Genomic DNA, 5,742 nt, shown 5'->3' on the forward strand with positions numbered 1-5,742 from the left:
ATAATCAATCTGATTTCAGTATTGACCATCTGGTGATGTCCATGTGTAGAGTCTTCTCTTGTGTTGTGGGAAGAGGGTGTTTGGTATGACCAGTGCGTTCTCTTGCCAAAACTCTATTAGCCTTTGCCCTGCTTCATTCTGTACTCCAAGGCCCAATTTGCCTGTTACTCCAGGTGTTTCCTGACTTCCTACTTTTGCATTCCAGTCCCCTATAATGAAAAGGACATCTTTTTTGGGTGTTAGTCCTAGAAGGTCTTGTAGGTCTTCATAGAACTGTTCAACTTCAGCTTCTTCAGCGTTACTGGTCGGGGCATAGACTTGGATTACCGTGATATTGAATGGTTTACCTTGGAAACAAACAGAGATCATTCTGTCATTTTTGAGATTGCATCCAAGTACTGCATTTTGGATTCTTTTGTTGACCATGATGGCTACTCCATTTCTTCTATGGGATTCTTGCCCACAGTAGTAGATATAATGGTCATCTGAGTTAAATTCACCCATTTCAGTCCATCTTAGTTCACTGATTCCTAAAATGTTGATGTTCATTCTTGCCATCTCCTGTTTGACCACTTCTGATTTGCCTTGATTCATGGACCTGACATTCCAGGTTCCTATGCAATATTGCTCTTTACAGCATCAGACCTTGCTTCTATCAACAGTCACATCCACAACTGGGTATTGTTTTTGCTTTGGCTCCATCCCTTCATTCTTTCTGGAGTTATTTCTCCACTGATCTCCAGTAGCATATTGGGCACCTACTGACCTGGGGAGTTTCTCTCTCAGTATCCTATCATTTTGCCTTTTCATGCTGTTCATGGGGTTCTCACGGCAAGAATACTGAAGTGGTTTGCATTCCCTTCTCCAGTGGACCACATTCTGTCAGAACTCTCCACCATGACCCGTCCGTCTTGGGTGGCCCTACACGGCATGGCTCATAGTTTCATTGAGTTAGACAAGGCTGTGGTCCATGTGATCAGATTGGCAGGTTTTCTGTGACTGTGGTTTTCATCGTGTCTGCCCTCTGACAGAGAAGGATAAGAGGCTTATGGAAGCTTCCTGATAGGAGAGACTGACTGAGGGGGAAACTAGGTCTTGTTCTTGTTTTTTTGCAGGGTTGGGAGGGTTTAAATCAGAAAAATGTGTTTTATTTATTTACTTTTTAAAGATGAGTTGGGTTGTGCTGCTCTAGCTGCAGAGTGCTGGCCTCTCTATTGGTGGCATGAGGGTTTAGTTGCCTTGCGGCATGTGGGATCCAAGTTCCCCCACCAGGGATCAAACCCGTGTCCTCTGTGTCAGAAGCTTGGAGTCTTAAGCATGGGATTTCCAGGGAAGTCCCATGTTTTAAGACAAAATGGTTGACTGGGCATCTGACACTTCAATGAATACAACAATCTGGAAAACTAAATTTCGAGGTAGGGCTGAGAGGCATGCGTGCAGGCAGCCCGCCCCCAAGGAAGGGGCGCAGAGGCAGCCCCCGCGCACTCCTGACCAGCGTCTGATCAGCACAGCATCTCCCTCCACATGGGACCCGGGCCCTTTGGAAATGCTGAGCTGCCACGTCCACTCATGTGGCCCACGGCCTCGAGGCCTGCTCTGAGATTTACAACAGCTATTGTTTAGCTGTAAATCAACCCAGATATTATATGTCAGTGTAAACACCTTTTCACATACGTCACCACATAACTTGTCATTTTTCATCTCCTACCTTGATGTTTAAACATCTTGCCATCAAACTGTCAACAAGCATGGAGCGTATTTTCTATGTGACTAAAATGAGTGATTGAAGAGCTGATTGAAAAAAAAAAGTGTGTGTCTCTTTAATATTTGCTTTTGCGTCGCCCTTATCCACCCATCGGGCTTCCCAGGCGGCACAGAGGTAAAGAATCCACCTGCCACTGCAGGAGGCTCAGGACGCTTGGGTGTGATCCCTGGGTCAGGAAGGTCCCCCGGAGGAGGGCATGGCTACCCACTCGAGTGTTCTTGCCTGGAGAATCCCACGGACAGGGGAGCCTGGCGGGCCTTGGTCCTTAGGATCACAAAGAGCTGGACACGGCTGAGTGGCTGAGCACACACACCCACCAACCCCAGGCTTGTGCATGGGTGGACCCTGCACCCACCAAGAGCCCAGCTGGGGTGCCTTGCTCACCAAGCGCCACACTCTCTCGCTCCTGGTGCGTGCCTGGACTTGGCTCCATTCTGCCGGAATCTGCATGTTTGGTGGGAGCAACGCTGATTTTAAATCTGCATGAGTAAGAGGCTTTAACAATTTGCAGTCTGGAGGGAAGGGTTACGTAATCCTCTGAGATAACCATCCCTTCGTCTCCTCTCTACCTTCACCTCCTACAGTCCCGACGACCCCAAAGGACAGGGGTTACTTTTGCTTACTTTTTAGATTTACATTATGCTAATAACTCCACTCCAGTATTCTTCCCTGGGAAATCCCATGGACAGAGAAGCCTGGAGGGCTACTGCCCACGGGACTGCAAGAATCGGCCACAACTTAATGACTAAACATCAACAACAAATTCTTATTGATTAGATTTCATGATGCTTCTTTTGCTGAAAAACAGTGTTGGTACCGTATTGTGTAGTGACAGTTCTTTCATACCTCTGTGAAAACACCATGGATGTGATTGTGCAAAAGGTATCTAAAATGAGCATCCATGTAGGTGTTAGAAAGAGACTTACCTCCTGGAGAACTCCATGTTAGCGAGCGAAGTGGAATACATCTGATGTAAGTGACTAAGATACCTTTTACTTTGAGAATCCTTCTTATCTGATTTACAGATAATCTTGGCCTGAAAGAAATGTTTTATTTTTATTTTTCGTGTCTTACCTCTGAGGCTGGAGTCTAAGGCTATCAAAGATGGGTCCTTCCTCCTCTTTATATTTCTAGTGCAGGGATTCATGTATTATACACAGTCAGTGTGCACTGTGCTGCTGGAATAAGGAAGAACCTTTGTAACCTATTGCAAGTTAATCTCTAAAGGGACACTGACTGTAAGTTTAGATTATACATAGCGGCCCACCTTTGGGAACCTTGTCTTGCAGGTTAGGAGCATTGAGCTAAAATATCTTCCCAGGAAGCACGGTGGCCAAGCCCAGAAGGAGGCTGCCGGGGACCCCCTCAGGAGGCTGCCTGGGGCCACCAGACATGTGGCTTTCCTCCCTCCCCTTTTAGTATAAAGAAGCCTGACTTCTAACTCAAGCAGGATGGTTCTCTGGGACACGAGTCTACCATCTTCTTGGTTTGGCGCCTTTCTTTGCCCCAGCAACTCGTCTCTCAGTTTACTGGCCCGTCTAGTACGAGCTTGGACTCAGTATCACTGTTTACTGTGTTGTGTAAACCTAGCAGTTACTCTCTGAATTTTATATTTATAATGCTTTTGGATCTATGTCAAAATATTCTGGGTATGCTATAAATATTAATACTTAGACTTCCCTACCCTGGCCTTCTGGTATAAACTAGTCGACAAGATAACGTTAATGCCGCTGGCCTGCCGGAACATCTCACGGACAGCGGACTCCCAGGCTAAGACCTGCACGGACTAAGCACAGGGTAATTAAGGGTGGCATCAAGTGCAGTATTCGAGACAACATTTTAAAAATTCAAAAATAGTGATGTAAATTATATCACCCTAAGTGTAGAAGAGGAGAAATGAAAAAAAAAAAAACCCCACTAAAAACAAAACATAGAAATAGTCAGAAAGCTAAAGTAATGGGTGGGCCAAAAAGTCCATTTAGCTTTGTCTATAAGATGTTATGGGAAAACCCAAACAAACTTTTTGACCAACCAATAAAACCAACTGAATGCCAAGTGATAGAATATCAGGTTAGAGAAAATTCCAAATGGGTGAAAAGAAACCAAGAAACAAGTGGGACCAGGAAGGTGGAGGAAGGGAGGACTCAGAAATCAGGGCCGTTGGGTTGAGTTTTCAGCCCCCTAAGGCCTTGGTGGGGACGTGCACGGCTCACTTGGAGCCAAGGAAGGAGCTGAGCCCGTGAGCCATCCCTTAACTTCATGTCCACCAGACCGAGCCAGCACCAGTGGTCACGGGCAGGGGCTCTGATTCAGGATTTCCCGTGTTTGTCTAATCCTCAGAATCACAGGGATTCGCTGAGACGTTTGATAACAGCACAGATTCCTGGGTCCCCCCAGAGACCCTGTAGGCTTCCCTGGTGGCTCAGAGGTTAAAGCGTCTGCCTGGAATGCGGGAGACCCAGGTTCGATCCCTGGGTCGGGGAGATCCCCTGGAAAAGGAAATGTCAACCCACCCCAGTACTCTTGCCTGGAGAATCCCGTGGACAGAGGAGCCTGGCGGGCTACAGAGACCCACTCAAACCCAGTCTCTGGGGAAAGGCCTAGAACTGCACATTTTTCAGGTGCCCCAGCTGGCCACTGTGACCCAGCACGTCTAGGGGTGATCACACAGCTGAGGATGACCCAGGAAGGGAAGCCAGAAATAACGGAAGAGTCCGTCTTTCAGACCGTCCCACAGCACCTGCTTACCACTTACCCCTTCGCTTAAGGAATCAGATTTCAAGATAGACTGCGTTAGTGAGGGGCTTCCCTGGAGGCTCAGACATTAAAGAATCTGCCTACAACACAGGAGAGCCAGGTTGGATCCCTGGGTCAGGAAGATCCCCTGGAGAAGGGAATGGCTACCCACTCCAGCATTCTTGCCTGGAGAATCCCATGAATGGAGGAGATTGCTGGGGCTACAGTCCATAGAGTCGCAAAGAGTCGGACACGACTGAGCGACTAACACTTTCAATTTTATATTAGTTATAGGACAAGGTTTGTGTTACCAGTGAAAGGCATTAGTGTCTGTGTGTTTCCAGTTTACTTGTCCTGTTGGGGTGGCGCCTGTAATCTGGTCCCTAGATTTCTACACATGAATATTCATGCAATTTTACAGTCTGACCAAGCTGCTAAGAAGACCATCTTCTCAAAGTCCCTCATTTGACTGCCAGGAGACGCCCCGTGTGCTTTGTACACAGGAGGACCTTACTGAAGGTGTGGGTCTTTTCTGAGCCTGGGAGAATTCTGGAGCTTACTCCCTTAAACTTTAACCTATAAATGAATTAAACAGAGTCCGATGCCAGCTTTCATAACCAACGACAGTAAACCTTTAGGGGAAAGTTTGTGCAGCAAGACTCCAGGAGTTTCAAGAATTCACTCGCACCCTAAGAAGCTCAAATATGGCTCAGGTTTTCCTAAGGTGGCCTTGACATGCTCTTGGGAGACTTAGCCAGTGTATCTGGCTTGGAGGCTGGCACTTCAGATGGTGAAGATAACCCCTTTATCTTGGGGAAGGGAACCTTTGCTCAGCCCTCAGCCGGGCTTTGTGGCTATTCTCATGGTAAAGAAAAGCATTTGTCTGTGGCTTTTTCTTCTTCGCCACCACTGAATTTCACTTTGAACCCCTGACACCTTGGGCCTTCTCTCAGGCGGAACGGGTGGAATCCACAGGCGCCCAGGGTGGGAGGAGGTGGGGTCGGGGTTGAGGGGCCGGGTGCAGGGACGGGGGAGGGCGGTCCAGCAGGGACTGAAAGGCACACACACCCCCAGCTCACCTGCTCCGGGCCTCGGGGTGGCGGGGCTGCAGTTTCTCACTGTTCACGCTGTTCCCTCCACTCCGTAAGCCGAGAAAGAAGGCCCTTAGGAGGAACGTGAGATATTTTTTAATAAGTATCCTCCCGTGTCACAGTTCACCGGCCCCGGCAGCCGAGCGTGGC

The 5,742-nt window shown here is 48.0% G+C and overlaps 1 non-coding gene across 1 annotated transcript; it reads left to right on the top strand.

The window, feature by feature from the left end:
- On the top strand, positions 4,177–4,249 carry TRNAS-GGA. Its single transcript has one exon. It is a non-coding gene; the product is annotated as a tRNA-Ser (tRNA).

This window comes from Capra hircus, chromosome 9 (genome assembly GCF_001704415.2).
Source record: "Capra hircus breed San Clemente chromosome 9, ASM170441v1, whole genome shotgun sequence".
NCBI classification, from domain to species: domain Eukaryota; kingdom Metazoa; phylum Chordata; class Mammalia; order Artiodactyla; family Bovidae; genus Capra; species Capra hircus.